This window comes from Pongo abelii, chromosome 9, assembly GCF_028885655.2.
Source record: "Pongo abelii isolate AG06213 chromosome 9, NHGRI_mPonAbe1-v2.0_pri, whole genome shotgun sequence".
Taxonomy (NCBI): domain Eukaryota; kingdom Metazoa; phylum Chordata; class Mammalia; order Primates; family Hominidae; genus Pongo; species Pongo abelii.
In genome coordinates this window covers 131,772,774-131,796,523 of record NC_071994.2, presented here as the reverse complement: position 1 = coordinate 131,796,523, position 23,750 = coordinate 131,772,774, and the positions used below count along the sequence as shown (strand labels likewise).

Sequence of the window (23,750 nt, the reverse complement as noted above, 5' to 3'; positions counted from 1 at the left end):
GACAGCTAGTGTGGGATCTTATCTGGCTTAAATGATTAAACCAGAATTTTCTCCCCACCCCCTCCCAAATTCATGAGTGCCAAAGAGAGGCAGTAAGGAAGTGGGGTGTCCAAACAGGAGCCGCAAGACCTGGATTATTTGTCTTCCTGGCTAGGACCTGACCAAGAACCTTTATGCACCTTTATTCTATTTTGAGACTTCACAGGAGTTTGACAGCGTTAAGTACTAAATTAACATATACTCTGAAATAACACTAGAATTGACTTTTCCTTGCAAGTGTAAGAGTAAGGTGGGATATGCTATTTGATTGCAACAGTGTGATTGCAAGGATCTTAAATAGCTTAAAAACAAACATAGCCATTGGGTTCACTCCTGGTTCTCTCCTGGTGGAGCCTGCTGTGAAGGGGCCAGGTGCCAAAGCCAACACATTCCCAAGCCACTTAATTTTTCCTTTCCTTCAACACTCTGCTCTACCTTCTTGGTGAGGTGAGCTTAATGTCCAGATGAGAGCAGGAGCTCTAATCCTGGATACTTACGTTTTATAAGAATAAAAAGATCAGTGTCTCGCCCCACCCGCCCTCAGCAGAGGGTGAACATCCATCGGGAACATGCATTGTACTTAGAGATAGGAAGAAGCTTTGTCCTTGCTCAGCTTGGTCAGTCTTTGTTTCTTCATCAGTGTAGACAAGAAAGAAGGGCAGAGCTGCCCAGTCTATTAGATCACTTGCTCCCTGTGCTCCCAGATCCCCGCCGACCATACTCCATTAGAGACTAAAGAGCTCTATGGTTCAGAGCAGAGACTCTGGAGCCAGCCTGTCTGGATTTGAATCTCAGCTCGGCCACTTAGCAGCTGTGTGACTTTGGACAAATGACTTAATCTCTGTGCTCCAGCTTCTGCATCTATAAAATGAGTGTAATCATTCTACTTCATAGGATGAATATCAGGATGAAATCTATGAATATGTGCAAAATCTTAAAACAGTGCCTGATCCATAATAAATACTATTTAGCAGTTAACTACAAAGCAAGTCAACAAAAAATGATCCTGATCAGTGTAGAATTTTCAGAGGCCCTTGAATATTTGTTAGAAGATAAGGTGGCTGTGTTCTGTACCTCCTGATAATCTATTATTTTAGAGGGAAAGAAGAGTAAAGTTAAGGAGGACCTTTTCACCTGCTTAGCTGAGCTCTCATGCCCGTGAAACTTCATTCTGTTCTCCAGGGAGCAAATAGTGAGAGGTAACTTTCAGAGAATGTCTTGAAGTCCAGCTCTCACTGTTGGAGGCACAGGGGGTTGCCAGTTACTCTGGGTGATGGAGATTGTCGTTGTTACCTCAGAGCAGGAAGGCTACCAAGTCTAGAGGGAAGAGGAACATTTGCAGGGTTGATGGAAAAGTCAAGTTTTCAATTATGCAGGGCTGAGAAATGCATCATGTCCAGTTATTATAAAGCATCTCCTATTTTATTTATTTATTTGGTTGGCAGAGCTTGCATTCCTGGCATTTTTGGTTGGTTTGTGTTGCTGTTTTTTTGTCTGTGTAACTTTTTTTTTCCTCTTAAAGAGGCCAGACCACCCTGTAGGAGCATCGCCTCCCTCCAGGAGACAAACCAGCCCGTGGTCAACCTCCCAGAGCCCAGGTCACTCTGGGCTCCATCAAATCTCTGCAAAACTGAGAGCTGGTTAGTGTAGGTCAGGATTTTTCAGGAGAATCTCCCTGTTTCAGAATACAGCGGATAACTCTACAATGGTTACAGTGACAGTGTAATTACAGATGTCTCTCTGGTTTGTGTAATGAATAATCCATGGCTGTGGTGGAATTCCATGAGCTTGCATTGAAGGTGGTAGGTTCTTGTCATTCAAAAGTTGTTGGGATATTTCTGAAGCACACATCGAGCCTGCATTGTGTGCTGGGCACAGTCAGATAAAAGAGCACTTTTATGCTTCACACTTACTCTGAGGTGTGGTGGAAGTATTATTTTCTCCATTTTTCAGATGAGGAAAATGAGTTTCTGAGAGTTGCATACTTGGCCTAAGGCTACACTCTAGAAATTTAGAAACTGATAGATGTTGTAGGCATTTTATACCTAAAATTTTGAGTTATTCTCAAATACTCTGGAAATTAGAACACAGGCAGGTGAGAAGGCAATGCTGGTCAGTGCTTTGGGGGTTCAGGAGGTACAGTGGCTCCTTGCTATCTCTGCAAGACCCCCCTGAGCTGAATCAGGTGGCCTCATTGTTAGCCCAGTGCTTTGTACGGCTTGGGGAAAGGGTCCATCCTGTGGGCTGTCCCCAGGCCTGGCAGTCCAGATGTGTTGCTTTAGAAAGATGCTTAAAAGTTCTAGCAATGCTTACCTCAGAATGAAAGGCAGAGAACCAAGATTCTTGTTTTTGCAACATCTTCCAGATGGCCTTGGCTCCCTCACAGGTGGGAAGGTGATTATGTTCACCTCCAAGGTCAGCCCTTCGCTGAGCCTCCAGATTCTGCCCATTTCATCCCCTTCATCACTGATGTTGCTGTGCATTGAATCTCTCATAATCAGGATGATGAGACATAGCTTGGCAAACTAGTTCATTTTCTTAAGGCAGTTAAAATTTAATTTTCCTGCTTGCAGAGGGGCCATAGATAGTTGAGTTGCATTTGCTGCCTGTGCCTCATATAGATTTTGTTTTTTCCCCTAAAGTTTAGTTTTTTAAAAAAGTCCATTCCATGTGTCAGGGCACATGGTCTGGAGTTGTCCTGGCACAAGGGAGGAAGGACAGCCCCAGGTGTCTACCTGTAGACCTGCCAGCTGTCGCAGCCCATGGCTCACACACAGGCACACTCCCTGCCACTTGTCTAAGGTTAGGGTGTTGGTTTCTTTATTACTGCATCATGGGGAGCATTTTCCCGAAGAGTTAGTATGCTTGGGCCCACACTGTCACCGCAGAGAGGAATTTGTATATGAACAACATCATCTCCGTGTTTTTATTTAGCTGCTCCTTAACGAAAACCTTGGCTCCATTTTCCTGCTCACAAGGAACCTCTGATAGCATTTGCCTCTATGTTTGCAGTGTTGTAGGTCTACCCTTCGCTCACAGCTGTTAAGCTGTTCTTAACTCAGGGTTAGGAATGTCAAGGCTATTCCCAAATCTATCATTTTTACTTGTCATGTCTGTAGCTACTTTCTGCTTTTTTTTTTTTTTCCGTTGGGTTGATGATATCTTTTTCAAAACTTCAGTGGATGTTTTCCAAATTGCATAAACAGGCTGTTTCTACTTGGCTGCTTTTCTGAAGCCTTCGCCTATCTGCATCCCCTTTTCCTTCTGATTGTGTAATTTATAATCTCCATGCAGATACAGAAAGATACAGGTCTGCAGGGTGGATTGTGGTAGGTCTGGTTTCATTGGCAGAGAGCCATGCTTACCGACACGCTCAAAATATTGCTATTCAAGCCGTAAATATTTTATTGATCACTTGGCCAACGCTGTCATATTTCCCAGGTGCTTTCCAGTGTCTACTGCTTGGGTGCAAGCCTGTCACTTGACCCGTCAAATGTGGCTTATTACTGCCCCTTCCACTTTTCTCAATTGTCCTTTCTTGTAGCATTTAGTACTGTCTCTAAGAGTTGTGAAATATTGACCCAGATAGTGCTTTTAGACCCAAAGCAGTATTAGAAATTTTAAGGCTGTTGGACTTCAGATCATAATGGTGTAGAGATAGGGAAATCGTATAATTTACCACCCAAACTGGGATACCTTTGAGAGTGTAAAGGGGCACTATTAATAATTGCATCAGAATGACAGACATTAACTGGGGCTCTCCCCACAGATGAGGGTCACCAGAGTTAGACACTAAATTTGGTCTATCGTACTTTCTAGAATATCTTCTCTCAATTGCCAGTTTCAGGGTTTAGACCATCTAAGTAAGCTAATAAGGCACGATTAAGAGTTTGAAGCCCTTTAAGTTTAGTATGGTTTTCCCCCAAACATGAGTTATATTTTAAATTTGTTTCTCAGCATCTGAGAAACCAAAATCAACCTCAGACTAGTTCACTTCAAGCATTTGAAACCTCTTAGTAGCTTTGGGTAGCTGTGATAAGCCATTGATTTTTGCTTTGCAAGGTTCTGTGGAGAAGCTGTAAACTTTGCATGTAGTGCGCACGCGTGTGTGTGTGTGTGTGTGACAGAGAGATAAAATGAACTTTGAAGTAGAGGGATGTGTCTTCATTACACAAGTGAAGACAATTGCAATTTTTGTTTTGTTTTGTTTAAATGTTTATCGAAGATGAGAAATTTCACTTTGGGCTAAAAAGGGGCAAAAACAAATGTTGTGTTTTCTTTTTGTACCATTAAAGTGGACAAAAACAAAAGCAAAAATAAAAAACAAGCCCTCAATTCTTTAGAAGGGGAGGAAAGGAATGGTGAATTCAATTGCAAAATTCTTTTTGAATTAAAAAAAGACAAGAATAAGAATGAGGACAGGAAAAGAGTAAGAAAGTATGAAAGAATGAATGAAAGGAAATTGTAAAACTAAAGATGAATGAATTTAAGTGATATTACATAGATTTTTGGAAAAGCTTCCGTCTGGGCCAAGCATTACACCTGGTTAGGAATTCCAGGTTCAGGTGTCCCCATGGGCAGTTTTGGGTCTGTTGTTTCTACTCCTTGCCTGTGGTCATTTCTGAATACTTTAAATACCTCATGGGTGGATGGGTGGTCAGGAGAACTCAGAAGTCTTCCCTGGGTTCCAGGTGCTTCCATGGCAACAAATGCAGGAGGACCAGTGTTTACATTTAAGAAAATATGTGTGGATCAATGATTGTTTGTATTTTCTGTGTCTGTGAAGCTCTCTCTTGCAACAGTGTTAAGTTAGTTTCATAGGTCAGCTTCATGGGAAACAGGGGCACTTCTGAAGCATTTGAAGGAGGTGTAAGAACAGGGAAAGGATTATTTTCCATATAGAGAGCAGCGTGGGAAGAATGCTGCAAGTTTGGAATGAAAGAGATGCTTAGATAAACATGAAGGAAAAAAACTTACTTGTAGAAAGGGATGAAGGAAGGAAGTAGGAGGCCAGGACCCAAAGAGCGTTTTGAACCTCAGGATGAATTTTGCCTTTGAAAGTAGGGATATTTAAGGGCAGAGCAGAGTTATTGAGTAAGCTTGTGAGATAGGTAACTTTTTTTTTTTTTTGGTTACTTTCCCTCCCACTCATACTGTTGTTAAAACCTCTGTATCAGTTTATCAGAATAAGCGTTAAACCTCAGAGAAGATGACAAAATCGATCAGGTACATATTTTCAAGGTACAAATGGAAAATAACCTCGGTCAGGCACAGGAATCTTCTAAGCCTAGTGAGTGTTTGTAGATACGGGTTTTTTGAAGTGTCTGGGGTCTCCCACTATGTGCCAGGTATTATACCTGTTCTCAATTAATTACTTTTTTTGTGTGCAATTAGAGTTGTGTGATGCGTTTAGAGTTGTGTGATGCATTAGTATCATTCATGTTCAGAATAAAAATGTGTCGTTGAGTCTGATTTCCTTTTTATTTTTTGTAGAAATGAGGTTCGCTATGTTGCCCGGGCTGGTCTTAAACTTCTGGCTTCAAACAATCTTTCCACCTTGGCCTCCTAAAATGTTGGGATTACGGGCATGAGCCACTGCCCCTGCCCAGGTCTGATTTTGAAATACCCTGTAGGAAATTTATCACAGGAAATTTTCAGTGAAAGAGTTTCCATGTAACTGACTTTTATACTTCTAGTACCTACACATTTCTCCTCTTTGATATCTTTTGCCAAAAATTTAAGTTAATTCCATACCTTATGCATCGGCTGTCTGACATCATTAAGACACGAAATAAATGCACAGAATGCAATGAAGATTCACAGATGATAAGGAAGACCTTACCATATTTGTTCCTTACCAGTAGGAATAAATATTGTGTATGAAATAAACAGTGTCCACTCTGTGGGGAGAATGTGGGCTGGAGAGTCGGGAGTGTTGGTCTCAAGCCACAGCTCTGCATCAGTGTCTGTCTGTGTGACCTTAGGCAAGTCATTGCATTTTTATGCACCTCATTTTCTTCATCAGTCAAATAAATTCATTGGAATGATGACCTGTCAGATTTCTCCTAACAGTGACATCTTATGACTTTAGGTAACATTTAAAACAGCCAAGGCTTGGAGAGAGTGTAGACTGCCATTCAAGAGGTAGGCAACATGGGGATTTGCGTCCTAATCCCCAAATTCTGTTAATAACAACTTAATCATTGAGGAATTTTGGGTGCTTTGGTAAAGGGCTATGTCCACACAGAAAGAGAGAGGTTAGAAATTGTTGCCAGCCTAGCTCACCATTGGGGAAATGGAGGCATGTTGTCTTGGGTACCACTGAATCAAGAGTCATGCCTTCCTCATGGTCTTCCTTTCAGCTTCCCTTTTCCGTGAGCCGTTGCTGCAGTTGCAGCGGAAGGCAGCTCCAGTGCAGGTTCTCACCTGGAGGAGGGAGATGTAAGTCAAGGGTTCAGTAGGTGAAGCAGCTAGTCCAGCTGCTTCCGCAGGCCGAGTGTCTGGGCTGAGTAATGAGCTTATTTCATCCAATCTGTCTCTTCTTGATAGGCTGTTCTGGTCAGAGACAGTCCCTCCTGCCTGGAGAATGCATTCTGCTGTTAGCCACGGCAGCGCCTCTTCCTGACAGGCCCAGTGAGTCAGGGCCCCGGCCTGCTGTTTGCACAGAGGGAAGGGCCAGGCCTGCGTGCTTTGGGTGCCCACAGAATGGTGTATGGGCGGCCACCGGCTGACCCTTCACTGGACACAGGCTGCTTGGCAGAGTTGGAGGCGGACAAGAAACCACCTGCCTCGGCTTCCCCAGCCACCCCGGAAGCTACAAATGTGCACTGGGCTGTGGTGGCGGTGGAAGAGTGGTGCCCGCACATGGGTGTTATCTGAAGTCTCATCTGATTGATGTTATTTCTACATTTTGAGAAAGGTCTGTCACAGTTACCCTTCTCTTTCCAAAGCAGGGACCTAAGTTCAGCATGCCAGTTTTTGGGGGAAAAACAAGGAAAACGATCATTGATGACAGCGTAGAGTTTATCTACTGGTGCTTGTGTAAGCACTTCTCATCTCCACCCATCTTTTCTTTTTTCCTCGTGTTCTGTTTATTTTCTAATAGTTATTGAGCGCGAACTTTGTGCCAATATCCTCATTATTTTGCCCCAATAGTGAAGCATTATTATTGCCATTTCATAGATGAAGAGACTGAGATTAAACGACTTGCCCAAGGTTGCAGAGCTGCTGAGTGGAGGAGTTTAGATTCAAACCCAGCTGTAGCTAACTTGAAAATTCCATGTCTGTTGTTTTCAGAATTCTCAGAAATATTTGGGTGTTTGTGGAATTTGGGGGAAATACTAAGGTCCGTTTGTGCATATTGTTTGCTAGTTCATCTTAATACTTGGCTATATCTGGTAGCATTTTACAGTTTGCCATGTGACTTCACCACATTTGAGCTCATGGTAATCCTTAGAGTTACCAATATTTTACAAATAAGGAAAGTGCAGTGCACCGATGCCAAGTTACCCTCCCAAGGTTCCAGGGCAAATAAGCAGAGAGTTAGAACATGAAGCTCCAGTCAGTTTCTCCAAATCCCCTGACATTTGAGTTCAGCCACATGCATTTTAAACATTTATTTGATTTGATGAGTGTCTAGTACATTCACTTAAATATAATAATGATGTTATTAATAAACGTTAGCTTGAATGTCAACAAGGCATTCTTTTCTCTTTTGGTGGAGGTAGATTTCACCCACATATTTTATGCATCTATAACAAGTCCCACATAGCTGGCTGATTATTGGGCTTTGAGCAGGTAGCACTGGTCACTATGCACAGATTACTATGATTACTGAGCTTTGAGCAGCTTGAACAGATCACTGTGACATAGGCTCTGGAAAGGTTGTGCAGATATGCCTGATGCCAAGGCACTGGCAAAATTGTTGGTAGGCTGGCAAGTTAGTTCCTTCTCAAGGAAAAAAAGTGTGAATGATCTCATAGGTTACTAGACAGACATGCAGTTTCCCTTTGGAGAAGGTTGACTTTGGACTTTGAGAAATACATTTTTTTTTCTTTTAATCTAAAGAGATTTGAAAATAATAGATATCCAATTTTTGTTCACCTATTCTGAACTATAAGGCACATTGCTTTGTTCTTCTGTGCCTCAGTTTACCCCTTTTAGTAAAGGAGGTCTATTTTAATCAGTGAGAGCTTCAGGTAGCTGGATGAATGCTTCAGGAAAAACAAAACACAATGAAAAAATCTTTGAATCTTAAGCTGCATGTTATGGAAAAGGACTGTACCAAGGAGGCATACAGAGATTAATGTCGTCTTAGATGAACAATTTTTTCACCCTGCTAGTTTCCATTTGGGACATAGGGTGTTTGCTTTGGCACCATGCATAGACACTCAGAGCTTAGCAGAGTTGTATCAGATTATCTCTCTAAAACAATGTGTTGTTCCTTACCAAAAAACGTAAGCCCCTCTGGCCGGACCTTATTTTGGTCATTATGGGAGCCAGAGCATTCCAAGGTCAAATGACAGGTTTTTCATCTGGGAAGTATTCTTTTGGTTGCTGGTGTTTCCTTGGGGGTGGGTGTAAACCTTAAGTAGCCATTAGTGACCTTGAGTACCTCTGGATTACTAGGGAAGAGGAGGTAGGGATGGGACGTTGGGCGGTACACCTGATTATAGCAAGTGTGAAGATAATAGTTTTAAGTTTGCTGTTTTGAATCTGGGCACTAACTTCAATGCTTGCCAGGAAAATTTTATCTTGTAAAGCAAATCCTAGTGAGGTCACGAAGTGTATCTCCTCCTCAAATTGGGGTTCAGCACTATGGCTTGGTGCCCTCCCTGTACCAATAGTTTTGGGTCAGGCCTAAGGGGTCCTTGGTCTTAGCTTTGCCTGGTTTGAATATTTTTTCTGCTGTTAACTGGGCAGGGTGGCATAGGTGGTCATCTTATTACCTTCTGTTGCCTGATGTGAGAATCAGGATACCCAAGTCTGGCTTTACTTTAAGCCACCAGATATGGACACATGTCTGCATTATCTTTGTATTCTTCTCCAAGAAGGATGCTCCTAGTGAGTGAGCTGCCTTTCTTTGAGAGAGAGTGGGAACGTTAATGAGTTCACATTTAGACAGTACTCTGGAGTCTTTGGTGATTCAAGGAGTGTTATTAAATTAGTGGGAGATACGATACGGAGTGGGGATGCTAAATACATATGAGCTCCCCAAGGGTGAGTCATGTGTGTGTGTACAGGAAATGCATCCTTGATTTCATATAAGATCAAGAGTTCAATCTTACACCTCCCTTGCCTCCTAATGGAAACCAAACATTCTTCAAAACTGCTAGATGCTTGCTTTTCTTTACATAACTGCAGTTCAGTTGGAGGAGTGAGAGAAGTGAAGCTAATATTTACAGAGTACCTACTATGTGTCAGAGACTTTGCAACATGCTTTACAGAAATACATAATCACATTCTTTAAACAATCCTTTGAGGTTGATGCCTTAATTCCCATTTTGTAGATAAGAAATTGAGTCCAGAATTAAGTTCAGATAATTTGCCCAAAGCCATAGAGTTTTCAAGTCATAAATTTGATCTTAGACCTTTATAGTTGCCAAGGCCTACCTACTTAGACAGACTCCATTTGGAGAGAAAACTTTCTAACATTCTTCTAAGAGGTCTTGATTCTTGGCACATTCTTCTGTGTGATGTGTTCTCTGTCAGGCTTGTCATTATAGGGGTAGGGAGAACGCACTCATTTCACTTATACATACCTACCAGTGGGGTGTGTTAGTAGCGGGAAAGTTAAAAAAAAAAAATTCACGTGATTTCCATGGTGCATTTTCAAATCCAAAGTAGACACATGAAAGGTGGCTAGCCAAATTTACTAAACTTGTGTACAGAATTGGTGCTTTGGCCCCCACTTTCCAGATTGGACAATTGAGGAATGAAGTGAGAGCTCCACCCCAGCTTGAGAATTCTCCAGGGAGGGGATGTTCAGAGGCACAAGCCTAGGGCTTGAAGCTGCTTGATGCAAGAGGGATGTTTGTAGAAAAGTAAACACACACACAGAATGAATCAGCATCTCTACGGTGGACATGATGTTAACCTCTGATTCAATTGGAGATTTTTAAAAATAAAGAATCTATTTCTGGATTTCTGAAGGTCAGTCTTGCAGGGAGCTTTGTGGCTTTTCCATGCCTTCCACCCATCCTCTTCTGTAATGGATGATCTGATGAAAGAACTTTGAAATTTCAGGCTGACTGCAAAGTCTCCAAAGGATCTGGGGTGCTGGGTGAACCAAACAGCGATTTAGTTTTTTTTAATGAGATTGGGCCCTGGGTGACTTGCTGCTGGTTTCTCCTGGCTTTGATCAAAATGTCCGCCTAGTGGCATGGTGCAGGCAGAGAGTGATGAGCAAAGATGATGCAAGTCTTCAGTTGCCCCCAACTGCCTTGGTTTGTAAGAAAATATTTTCAGTGTTTTTATGGGCAAACAAGTTCTAAGGAAGTAATACTTGAATTTCCAAAAGCTGGTGCAGAATACACACTAGGCTCCGCCTACACGAGCTAGTCACAAATCTCTTTACGAATCTTCTCTAAATTCCTGTTCTAGAGGAGCCTAAATGAAATTCGCCTTATTTAGTAATTGGTTCTTGGTTCTTATATCTGTCAGGTGGATTTATTTATGCCACAGGCTTTTTACCATGATCTTACAACACAGAATTTAGATAAACTCTATTTCTCTTTGGGTACCTAAGCCTTCTAAGACAAAGGAGAGGCATTTACATTTAGGGTGCTTGATAGTAAGTAATTGAGTCCCTGAATCACACAGCCTCCCTTTCATTACGTTGGTTATAATAATATTCCTCACTGGAGGCAGCACCATGTCTTGAAAGAGCAGAGTTTTGAGGTAAGACAGCCCTGGGTTTGAATTCAGGCTTGATCTTTACTAATTTTTCCTTAGACAGATTATTTAACTTCTGTAAACCTTTCTTTTCTGATCCTTACAAAGGAGATAATAATAAAGAGCTTTCAGGGCTGTTAGGATTAGAGATAATTCCTGTGAAAACTTTTATACTTTTTCGTTGCCACAGGAGCTCAGTAAACCATTATCTTGTAGGTCACTAAATTCTGTACAAAAGTTCATTGCTGCTGTCACTGTTATTACTTCAGCGGTTGTTAGAACTGTGGTTACTGTTAACCTGGTTACAGAAAATTTTCCACTTGACACCTCTATAACCAAGTGGGCCAGAGCCGTCCCTGTGGCCAGTTCAATTATTTTCAAATGCCTCTCACGCTTTCTTACCAAACGTGAGTTAGGGCTTGAGTTATGATTCCAACTCTAAAGCATTATTTTTAGACATTGCCCTTGCCACTTCAACAAGGCAGTTTTTTGGAATTGATGTTATCAGGATTTAAAATTATTTTAATTGCTGAAGTACTGTCCTTTTTGCCCTGGAGTCTTTTCTTTTCTGGGAGGTGACCTAGCCATTCAAGGTTTAGGAGAAAAACTCTATACCTGATAATACAACTAGGCAGGATTAGAACTCCCATTCTCCCAGGTGTCATTTCCTGAGCTAGGCTGCTGCTGGGAAAGTCCAGGTCAGTGAAGACCTGGCAGCCCCCTGAAGATAATAAGATTCAAGACAGAAAAAGCCCACCGACCTTTCCTTCTTTGCCACAGCTGTCCCTCCTGTCCCCAGAAAATGGCCATCCCAGTTCTAGCAGGCTTCCCCTAAGGAAGATGTCTGCAGGAACCGTGCACCTCTGGGGTTTGCTGGTTGCTGATTGCAATGGTTGATTTATAGCCAGAATCTGGCACCTAGAAAAGGGGATCCTGCGTCTTTAAACAGCTGTGCGCCACTGTGTGTAAATGTGCTTGCTAATCCAGTGACTAATTCAGTATATTATAAAGCAGCACTGAGCCGGCTGCCAAGGCAGGGCTGGATCCCAACTGGAGTGGTGTGTAAGGCTCAGAGAATTATGTCTTGAATTCGGCCACACCACCCGTCGCTGAAATCTCATCTGGTGTGTTCCCTGAACCAGCGCTGGCTTTCTGGTTCCTGTCTGCCCACTCCGCTCCGTCTCCTTCCTTCTCCCTCCCTCCATTCCTCCCTGCGTTTATTTACTCATGGAGGGTGGAGCCCGGAACCAATCAGAGGTGGAGTCAGGGCCAGGTGGAGTCAGGGCCAGGGAACCAATCAGAGGTGCTCTGGGGCATTCCAGGGGCCAAAATTCATGATCCCTTTTGGAAAAGAATTTCCCAAAAAGATCCCTGGCATCAGAGTATTGTGACTGCACCTTCCTTAGTTCCTGTGCAGTGAGCCTTCACCGCCTCCACACCCCACCGCCCTATCAGCTTTTCCTCTGTCTCCCCCACCAGGGACTGGAGGGGGAAAGAGCCCTGTCTGATGGAGACTTCTTCCCCCTGAGAATCTTATGCATGTAAGTATAAAGATGCACATATCACTTTAACAGAGCACTTGGCAGCCTTTTCTGGGAGCATCTTTAGGGTAGGGAACTTGAGGGATTTTGTTTGTCTCCTAGAACCTGTGGCCCTTCCTCTTTAGTCCTCACATAAGCGGTCCCAGAAGTTGCAGATACCAGGTGTCTGTCTCTGGAAATGGCCCGTGCCCAGCCTCTCCCACGGTCGGTCTCCCAGTGAGCATCGCGGGGCTTCCATCTCACAAGGATTTCCAGGTGGCGGAGGTGGCCGTGGGAGATCTCATCCTCTCGTCTTCCCTTTCAGTAATGCCACCAACTGCCAGGGGCGCCATCCTGGACACCTTGCCCGCCTTCTCTCCCTCATGCCCTACACCCAGGACATCTTACGTGCACTCCTTCCTACCCCCACCCCTAGTGCTTTTGGACCTGGCCAGTTCACTCAGTCTGCATTGCAAAACCTTCCGCTTCAGCCGTGATCCCAGCACTCATCTGTTGTGAGCATGTAGCTATTGCTTGTGTACCTGGGCGGTGTTTGCTTCTCCCACTAGAGGGAAACTGCCTGAGGGATCTATGGTGCTCATCACCAACGTATTCATTGTTGGGCTCATAGCAGTGGGCCAGTTGCTCTTTCTCTCTCTCTCTAACATTTACTTTTTCTTAAATTGAGATATAATTGATATAAAATTTACCATCTTAAAGTGTACATGTCAGTGCATTCTAGTACATTCACAGAGTTGTGCAATCATCATCAAGGTTTAATTCCAGAATGTTTTCATCACTCCCAAAAGAAGCCCCATGCTCATGAGCAGTCAGTAGCTCTTTCTGAAAAAAAGAATGCTGTCCAGCTGGGATGTGAGGAGACTGGCTCGTATTCCTGATCTGGAGCTTGGAGCACACACCTGGGGGAGCGCTGCATCTCCCCAGTCTCAAGGGACTTTTTCAGTGCCTCTTTCCTCGCCACTCAAGCCCTAGGTTTATTCTGAGGGCTCATTGGTTAGGCTCCACTGTGTAGTGAGCTAGTGTCGTCTGGACGGAGATAATGAGCGCTTTCACCAGCTGCATGCAGACAGTTCAGTCCGGGGAGCTTGGGGCTGTGGTGGCTGCAATTTCCTAATGGCTTCCTGATGAGGCAGAGCCATTTATTAGCAGCGGATGAGGGCTGCACATCCCAGTCTCTCCCTTTCTCACCTACCCAGGCAGATGGAGAGTGGCTTAAGCTCCCTCCGCCTTTTGCATTGATCACTTTTTGTCTGCTCGCCACCCATTGGTTGGTCTCGTCCATTGATCTGGAGATTGGGTCTGCCTGGCGACTTACCACCCTCTTGGGCTTGCTACTGGGAGAGGCGTCTGAGGCTGTCTGCCCTGGGTCCGTGTGGGCTAGACTCTGGGGCCGCAGCAGGAACAATAGAATGCTGAAGACTGGGTGTTTGGGGCCATTAAAGAGAGGCCCATTGGGAAGGAGAGGAAAAAAATCTGTGGGATCTAGAAGAGATCTCAGTGAGGTGTATCTTTCCTAGAACCCTTAGGTCTCTGCATTCCGACTGCATTTGCCTTCACAACTAGAGCTGCTTGTATTGCTTCAGGCCATGGCTTTTCTGGGGATCAACAGATAGCTTCATTACTTAGATAGATCAGATTCAACTTACTGGCCAGTGCCCCTGATATTAAGTTCTGGCTTTGTCAGTGGGGTTTGTTGTATTCCCTCAACCCTGTCACCGTGGCCCAGTGACCCTATTTGGAATACCAGCAGGACTAGGAGGGTAGTGGTGTCAAACCTTTAAATGATATGAGGCACTCTGCCTTTCAGTGCTTTTTAGATAAAGGTTCATAGATCACTGAAGTTAACTGCAGTCTTCACTCTTTCTGGATTGACGGGAATAGCACCCTCAAATTTCGGAGCCATCAGACATCATGGTGTCATGCTATTGGAGTTGACTGTTGAAAGTTGCTTAACGTCCCTGGTATGCAACAGGGATCTTTGCTAAGAGGAAGCTTTTCCACCTTAGAGTCTGACCATTAGTATTCCAGACTTATAACCTGAAATAGGAGTGGATAGCATCATGAATCTATAAAATCCCATCATATTTATTAGATCTTTGGGTGGCTCATTCCTCTGTGATTCTTAATAACTTGGGGAGGAGTAGTGTTTATCCAGAATGATGAACCAGGACTTGATGGTAGTGAAGATATAGGAGAAAGCCTCTCCCTCCCGGTCCACTGTTGTAAGTAAACAGCAATGGTGTAGAGGAAAAAAAAATCCTGAGAGGGAGCCAAGAGTTCTAGAATTAGTAACCAGTGACTTAAGGCAAGTTGATGTCACCTTGAGCTTCATTTTACCCACCAGTAAAAGAAAAGGTTTGAACTAGATGACATCACAAGCCTCTTCTAATTCTGTATTCCAGGAATAGTGTAAGACCCCTGACCAGTGGCGGAGCTTGGCTCCTCCTTCTCGCCACTTTTCATTCATTTTATAACTACGTCTGGTTGCAAGGAAAGAGAACATCCCTCCAAGGAGTTGTTAAAGTTTTATAGCAAATTCTGTAAATTCCTCTTTTCTGCTTTTTGGTCCTGGATAAGGCTTTATGCATCCTATAGCTATAGTGAGGGCGGGATAGAGGGACAGAGACAGGGAAATGTGTGAACACACCAGGAGAGGACTCGGGCTGATAGTTATTGCTCCAGGCCATAAAAAAGGCCAAAGCCGAAGAGATATAGAGGCCAAAATTATAGATTAGGTAGGTCTACACAAACCTGGGGGTAGGCTCGCGTGATAGGTTTAGCAGTGAGCCTAATGGTTTAGGGAGCGTAAGCATGCTCCCTTCGAAGCTTATCTCTCTAGGCCCCTCCTTTTCAGTGCAGGAAACTTAAGCTGGGTCCCCACAATTATTGCCTAAATCCCCGAAGTCTCAGGATTTCTGACTCCTCATTAGGGACATATTTAGATTTACTGCACTGTGTGGGGCCTGAATTCCGTGAGATGTGCCATGTTGGGGCGGCACCATCGGTTTTTGGTGTGTTTAGCTGGCGTGCTGGTATTTTTTGGAGCCTGTGATAGGCAGAGGGACGGCCATCTCATGTGCTTACCAGCATGCTCAGGGTGGGGATTTCTGCATCTTCTCTGATGTCAGCCTTGCTTTAGGGTAAGAATGTGTGTCTCTCTGCCTTCTCCGGACTCCTACCATGTGGTTCCCATGTGGCTCTTGTGAATTACACTGGGATGATTCAGCAGGGCCCTTAGAGAAGGGAATAATTAGTCTGTTGGGAGCAGGGGATAGGGGAGGAGTCAAGGAAGCAGTGTTTGAATGAAGTACCGTACCAGGTCAGGTGACCTATGCACTCACTTAGATCTTCACAGTTTGGTCTATTTTAGGTGGTCAGATGCTTCATCTGAATTTCAGTCTCCACCATTTGCGCAGATGTACTAGTATGTTTGTACATTTACTAGATGTACTAGTATGTTTGCTTGTTAGGGGCTTGTGCACATTATCTGTTGTCCTGGTAGTTCAAGTTTATGAGCGCACCTTCCAGATGGTCTGGACCCTGAGCATCTTGACACACTTCTGAAGTTGATGAAGAGCATGTGGGGCTGGGGAAGGAACATGATGCATCCCTTTTAACCATTTCTTGGCTCCTAGGGTTCCTTGGCCCTAGCAGTATCCAGCATGTGCCTGCTCTGTGCTTAAAATTTTAAGTTATAAAACATTTAAGTGTTCGCTACTAGTTCCCTCCCAATGGGTTGACATTATCTGGGATATTGTCTGTAAAATATCTTAAGCTATTTAAAGGAAAAAGAGGAAAAAAATTTTATTTAGATTTTTATATCTCCTTACATGTTGGTTTTCCAGGAACAAGGTGGGAAGTTAGTGACAGGAACTTGAGGCATGAGTGGAAATCTGAAGTTACTGCTCAGGGGATCTCTTTGTTGAGCCCTGAATTTCTTGCCTCTGGGAGATTCCAGCTTTGCACGTGGGATTCTTAAGGCTATAAGGCTGGACTGGATCCAGAGGGTGCAGTTGCTTACTGTTGGTTGTGCATTAATGCTAAGGGCTGTTGGTGGAAACTCACAATGAAGGCATGCAGGAAGAGATGCCTGCAGGGGCTCACGGCCTGTGCCTCCCTCCCAGTGCCTTCCTTCCCGGCCCGGCCTCTTCTCATGTTCAGTTTGGTGTCTGTCACAGGCTAATCTACTGGTGGCTCTTTTTAGTAAGCCTGTAGGAGGATTAAGGATACAAGTAACACAGTGTGGGAAGGATTAAAATTGATTATCTCTCCAAAGCCATGTTAGAGCAAAAGATGAAATTCCAGAAAATAGAGATACCATCAAAAAGGGGCTGAAATGAAGGGAAGAAGAGATTGTCCCTGAGATGTAATGCGTACATATCTGTGAATTTCAGCTCTTGGCCTCTTTATTTGTCTCCGAAGAAATGAGGAGGGAACTTTCCCAGGGAAAAGCTCCTTTATAGTGCTCCTAAACATGTATAATTAACAGACCTAATAAGACTGTTGTTTCAGAAACCATAGAGTTGACCTCCATCGATTGGTTATTTTTTCTTTGGCATTCCCACCTTCCTGCAACCTCTGTATAGAGAGGCCTTAATTGCTTTGGGCTGGGCAGAGCAGCAGTTACTTTTCTCATCTCTCCCTTCTCAGCAGTGGCTGTATTTTAGCAGAAGGCAAGCAAGCTTAAGAGAACCTTTAGGCTAAGAAGCAACTATACAAAGAAAAAAGAAGTCCATTTCTAAGCAGGCAGCCTTCTTGGTGACCTCATCTTCCTCCCAACTTGGGTCCAGTTGGAGCTGTGCATACAGGGCAGACTTCCAGTTCCTCCTGTCTGGGACTAACAGTGGCCAGTGGCAGATATAAATAGACCAAGACTTTGTCTGTAGCCATTGTTCTCTAACTGCCCATTGTTTCTAGAAGCAAAGCAATGCTGTGGCTGCAGCTCTCTTTCTCTCTCTCTCTCTCCACCCCACCCCCTTTCTCTGTCTTTCTTTATTTCACTGTACAGGGGTCTGAATTCCAGCTCAGCCATTTGTACTATCAGCCACCTTTGCACTTGCCAGATGCTTAGAAACTCGAGGGGAGAACTGGCTCCACAACTGGGAGACCAACTGAATATTGTAACCTCATATTTTGATTCCAGTAATGCTTTTGTCTGAGTCTTTCCATGATATATTTGTGGTCAAGACAAAGATATGTGGATCTAATGATAGTAAAGTCAGGAGGATTTGCAACTGGTTGAGCAACTATACCCAACGGGTCTTGATTAATGTGTCAGTGTCAGAGTAATGTATGGTCTCTGACGTTATGTTATGGGGATCAGTACTTGCTGGTTGCCTTTTCAACATTTTTATTAGGGGCTTAGAATAGAGAAAGACGCAGAAGGCACACTTAGTGCATTGCAGATGGTGCAAAGCTGAGAATGACAGCTAATAGGACGAGCACAGATTCAAGGTATAAAAAAGTTCTTAGAAACATGGATCAAAGCAAAGTGAAGTTAATATGGATGAATGTGAAGCCCTACTGTGAAGTTAATAAAATTCAGTCAATAGGTACAGAACTGGTTCAGTATCAGTTTCTATGGAGAGGTCCTGGCAATGTCCTTTGAGTGGCTTTTGTAGTTAGGCTGTTAGATCGGTGTTGTCTTAGTCTGCACCAGTCAAAGCTTATGGAGTAAGATGATCATCTCATTGTTCCCATTTAACTTCTGAGAAGCACGATGTTCACCTATGAATGCTTATGATGCTCTTCAGGAACTTAGGCTTAGAGGAATGCTTCTAGGTGGAGCGAGGGGAGTGGCCAAAAACCATGCCAACATGAATGGTTGAAGGAACCAAGGAGTTTGGAAACCTGGACGGAAGTGATGATAAGAGGAAGAAAGCAGGGGAAAAGCTGCCAGATAAGGACAGATTCGCTTTGTGCTGCTGATCTCTCAACAGGCAAAGCAAGGGCCTATTGATAGAACTCATAAGAAGGCAGATTTAGACTCACTGTGTCTAATCATTTTTAAATAATCATTTTGGCTTATAAGTGAAATTGTGTAGCTCAAAAAGGATGGGGCAACCAAATGTCTTAAGTGAGAAGACTTCTGGGGAAGTATGGTGGTCGTTCTTCAGGTCCTGCCCTGCCCCTGATGACCACTCATCATCAAGTACTCCTCTGTGGATCTGGAAGCTGGGGCAGGGTGTGCACACATACTGTGTTGCTTCAGTGCCTGTGGCTGCCATATTGAGAATCCTTGTCTGCTGTACTGGGAAAATGGACTTGCGTATTCTTATTTTTCATTGTGGTTTCCCTGGGTTGAAAACAGACAGTTGCACTGTGTGAATGTGTATGAGTATGCTTTTTCCTTCTCAGTACAGATTTATTTATTAAAAGAAAAACACATCTGCATAAAAAAGCCTTAGAACGCAGGAAGAATGTCCACTTTATTTTTCTTTCTGTAGCACCAAGACATGTGGGGTTTCAGCTTCCTCTAAGAAGTTTTTGAAGACTGGCTTTCATCTCAAGCAAGACTTTTTCCCATTGGAAAAACGGTCCTTTTTTGGTTTAAAAATGTATTTATATAATGTATAAATAAATAAGAAAGTTGAGAGAGAATTTCCTTTCAAAATTGATGAAAAAATGTTGCTTTCTGAACATCATTAATTGGGAGTCGGTTGTTGCCTCTTCCTAGGCCATTGCCACTCTGCATTCTGTTTCTTTGTTCTGGTTTACAATTTTCCAATATTCCCTTTCTCTGCTTCCTCCTTTCTTCCCTCTCTCCTCCCTTCTTGGCCAGCTCTCCTCCTCTGTCTGCTCCCAGCTCCAGCCTTCTCCCTTGGTGGCTACCCCCATGGTCACTACATCACCTTCCTAGCCCCCGTTCCTCCTTCCTTTCTCTAAGCCTTTCTTCCTTCTGCCCTTCCTGGGCTAACTTTGAACGACTGAAGCCCTCACTGGAAGAGGCCTGTCTCTGTGTTTGTTTCCTGCGTGGGAGGGAGAGGCAGGCCTTGAGAAAACAGTTCAAAAGTGCAGAAAAACTTTACCTCTTCCAGCCTAAATAAACGGGCTCCACTCCATTTGTTTGCCCAGATTTTTCATTTGCCCATGGAGAAAACTCCTCATCGTACACCTTGCCCAGCCTGGCCTTCTTGGTGATTCTCAGTGCCACTCTCCTGATGCCTGTTTTACCCCCTGACCAAGTGCCAAGTGGGCCCGAGCCGAGGTTTGACCAGGCCAGTTCTGGGTAGGATGTGCAATGGAGCCTGCTGTCGGTAGAGAGTCTCAGGGATTGAGGTTCTCCCTGCTCCAGAAAGAGCTTTTTCTAGAATGAAAATGTTGGAGAAAATGAAAAAAGAAATGTTAAACACCAAAAGCAATGGCAACAAAAGCCAAAATTGACAAATGGGATCTAATTAAACTAAAGAGCTTCTGCACAGCAAAAGAAACTACCATCAGAGTGAACAGGCAACCTACAAAATGGGAGAAAATTTTCGCAACCTACTCATCTGACAAAGGGCTAATATCCAGAATCTACAATGAACGCAAACAAATTTACAAGAAAAAAAACAAACAACCCCATCAAAAAGTGGGCAAAGGATATGAGCAGACACTTCTCAAAAGAAGACATTTATGCAGCCAAAAGACACATGAAAAAATGCTCATCATCACTGGCCATCAGAGAAATGTAAATCAAAACCACAATGAGATACCATCTCACACCAGTTAGAATGGCAATCATTAAAAAGTCAGGAAACAACAGGTGCTGGAGAGGATGTGGAGAAATAGGAACACTTTTATACTGTTGGTGGGACTGTAAACTAGTTCAACCATTGTGGAAGTCAGTGTGGCGATTCCTCAGGGATCTAGAACTAGAAATACCATTTGACCCAGCCATCCCATTACTGGGTATATACCTAAAGGATTATAAATCATGCTGCTATAAAGACACATGCACATGTATGTTCATTGCGGCACTATTCACGGATAGCATTAGGAGATATACCTAATGCTAAATGACAAGTTAATGGGTGCAGCACACCAGCATGGCACATGTGTACGTATGTAACTAACCTGCACATTGTGCATATGTACCCTAAAACTTAAAGTATTATAATAATAATAAAAAAGAATATAGTAATTACTGCCACCTTATTGTTCAGTTGCTGGAAACTTCAAGTGAAATAAATTGGTCTAAATTAAAAAAAAAAAAAGAAAAAAGAAATGTTATCATGCCCCATCCTTTTTGCCTCATTTGCTTTTAATTCTGTGAATAGGTGCAGGGAGAAAACACCTGGCTTTCGTGTCTGAAGATGTGGGATTGAGTCCTTGTTATATCACTTTACTGGCTTGATAATCTTAGTTAAGTCACTTAAGAAACCTTTGTGAGCCACAATTTCCTCACCTACATGATAAAGATAATACTACATGTGTTTGTTTTGAAAAATCATACGAGAATATTCAAGAAAACACTTTCTAAAAGATACAGTTCTAGTCAAATAGCAGGAATGATAATTATAGGTGGGAGTTAAGTGAAATTAAAATAAATCGGTTAGCCCAATTCACCAGCATCTGCAAGATCTCAGAGGATGAGGCCTCAAAGGCTGTTATGTAAACCAGAAGTAGTGGAAGCTGGGATTATAGCAAGATGTAGTTGTCAAATATTCTCCATTGTCTTCCTGGGTGGGGTTATCCTATGTCACGTTGGTACCAAAAGCCTTATGATCCAGTCATGAGAATTTTAATGAAGGCAGGGCAGGAGTTTTCCTCATTCAGACGTGTAAGATGTGGGAAGAACCAATAGGATGCAATGTGGTTCTCTGCAAAGCTATGGAGATGAAAGAGCCCAACTTATTCTTTCCTCCTGAGTGATGAGAGACCATGGCTCTGCGTTTTTCATGATAAAGAAGTCACACTGTTCTGGGACATTTAGGAACTATAAAATATGTCATGTGGTGGGAGTCAAGTGTAATTATCTTTGCAGGAAATGCTTTGAAACATGTGAAGTACTTTGTAAATGGCTTGAAATGATCATTTAAGAAGCTTAAATGATTCTTTAATGTACCCTATGGAGGTGGTCCTTGTACACAGGAATCATGATCTCAATAGCTAAAACTTCCTTTTAAATTGCTCGAGTGTCGTTAATTTAGAGGCCCATAAATGACAATTAAAACGCAGCTTGGGTTTTGGCCGATTCCGAACACACAGAAAAGAGTTCTTAGCATAAAATTATACTTTTGCTTTGTGCCATATTGATTCTAAGGTGGAACTCTTAGGACGTTTTTGCAACCAGAAGGCATCTCAGGTGCATTGGATTCATGTAGTTCTGAAGTGTCATGGCAAACATATTTTAGATGCTTATTGCTGCAAAAAGTATTTTCCCCTTAGCAGATTGGAGGATGCAGAATAGGTAAGAAATTAGTCTATTCTGTTAGAAAAAAATGCCAGTTTCAGGGGATGTCAATTTCCATTTATATCTCAGAATCTGATTTTTGCATTTGTTTTTCTTATTTTCTCAGTCGCTTATTTGTACCTGGAGAAACTGCCAGATTCCTTCTTGATGTTTCTGTAAGCATTGGGAAATAAAATCTTTTTTTTTTTTAAGTCTTTATATTTTATAAGATGCTTTTCAGTATAATCAAGTAGCCAGTGATTTGTTGAGCACCTACTATGTCTTAAGCTTTGGCATTTTCACACATAGTCCACTTAATCTTCACAGCATGGTGGGTAGAGCATCCTGGAGAATGAAAGCGAGCTTCATCTGAGGGGCTTTGAGGCCTGGTTTATGTGCCTTCACTTGCCAGGCTGCTAGAGAAAAACACATATTTAAAAGCCTTTCCAGCAGGACACTTTCATTCATGTATTTCCTATTTTAGGCCATTTGCCCAATGTTTAGGGTGGGAGATTTGAACTAGTCTAAGGAATGAGCGAGAAAATTTAGCTACAGGACCCAGGGGGCAGTTCTGCTTTCTGGCTCGGATCCTGGAACGGAAGAGCCTCTCTGGGTTTCCCTGAACACCTGGAATTGATTTGGGTTTTGCTCTGACTTCGAAACATTTGCTGAGGTGGAGGATGGTGGAGGAGGTAGGAAAGAAATAAATCCACTGATTAAAAATAGCTTGTGCATGTCAGGTGCCTGAACGAATTTGGGAACATGCCTGCAATCCCTTTTGTCTGGCAGGTCTGAACTCCGGCACTGCCGAATTACAACTGCTTTCATTTGTTTTTCCTGCTTCCCTACCATGTAATGGTCAAGGGCTCATTGGAACCATGTGTGAGCCGGTGAGTCACCAAATCCTCAGGACTTCAGTGGTAATAATGTGTTAAAACTCCTTTTGGGGGATGGGGCAGGAGGTGGATGAAGGGAAGAGGGAGAAGTCTGAGGTCACTTCCTACAGATGTTCAGTGTGCTGAGCCCTCTCTACAGGCTTCTTTCTCAGGCCTGGCTGCAGGACCTGAAACCAGCTTCTCCATGCAATTTGGAGCTGCCTTGCAGGAGACCATCTCTTTTGTCTTAGGGCAGCTTCCCTCTGCGGAGAGGCATCTCCTCTGAGTTGGCACGTTGTACCCAAAGAGCGTGCTTTCCCTAGTGGCTGTGTGCATTGGCAGCAAACCGAGATACTGTAACTTGAGACTGGCTTGCATTTTTGGTCATTCAGGTCACTGGAGGGTGAATTGGGGATTTTCTATGCAGCTTCTTCTCCCTTCTTTGCAGTGGTTTTTATTGGCTGGTGACTTCGAAAGGGTTAGGTATTAAAAGAAGTTCAGAAACCCAGTTGTATGTTTCCTAACTCATATGAGTCTGTTCCAGGTCTCATTGTGTCCTATTGTTTGGGACAATAATAGATGGTTTGGTTGGGATGGGTAGCCTCAGCATGGGCACTGAGTCATTTATTGCTTTGCTCTTGCTGGAGCCAAGAGTCCTGCGTGTCCCCCATTGTGTTGTAACATCATTGGGTTTATGAAAATACAGCCAAAGGGCTGAGGAGGGACACTTGCCTCCCTTCTTTGCATTAACCTTAGCCAGCAGCTTTGTGGATTATAGCACCTCCCCGAGCTGGAAGTCCTGCCTGCCCAGTTTCTAGTGCCTATCACAGGAATTACTTACCACTCCCTTCTACTCTACTTCAAACCTGCCTTTATATGAATGAGAGAGGGCAATAGAGACTGTCTTTCTTTGAGATTCCTTTGCACATTCTTCTGAGATCATTAGCTTTTTTATCAGGAGAATCCTCTTGGAGACCAATGACCACTCTACAGGGGTCATCAACTTCAGAAGCAGAGCTGTCAGTGTGG

The 23,750-nt window shown here is 43.3% G+C and overlaps 1 protein-coding gene across 3 annotated transcripts in view; it reads left to right on the top strand.

Annotated features, from left to right (window-relative positions):
- The window catches only part of ETS1 (ETS proto-oncogene 1, transcription factor), a 129,154-nt gene that overhangs the window by 67,704 nt on the left and 37,700 nt on the right, over positions 1–23,750 (top strand). The window lies entirely within an intron of this gene.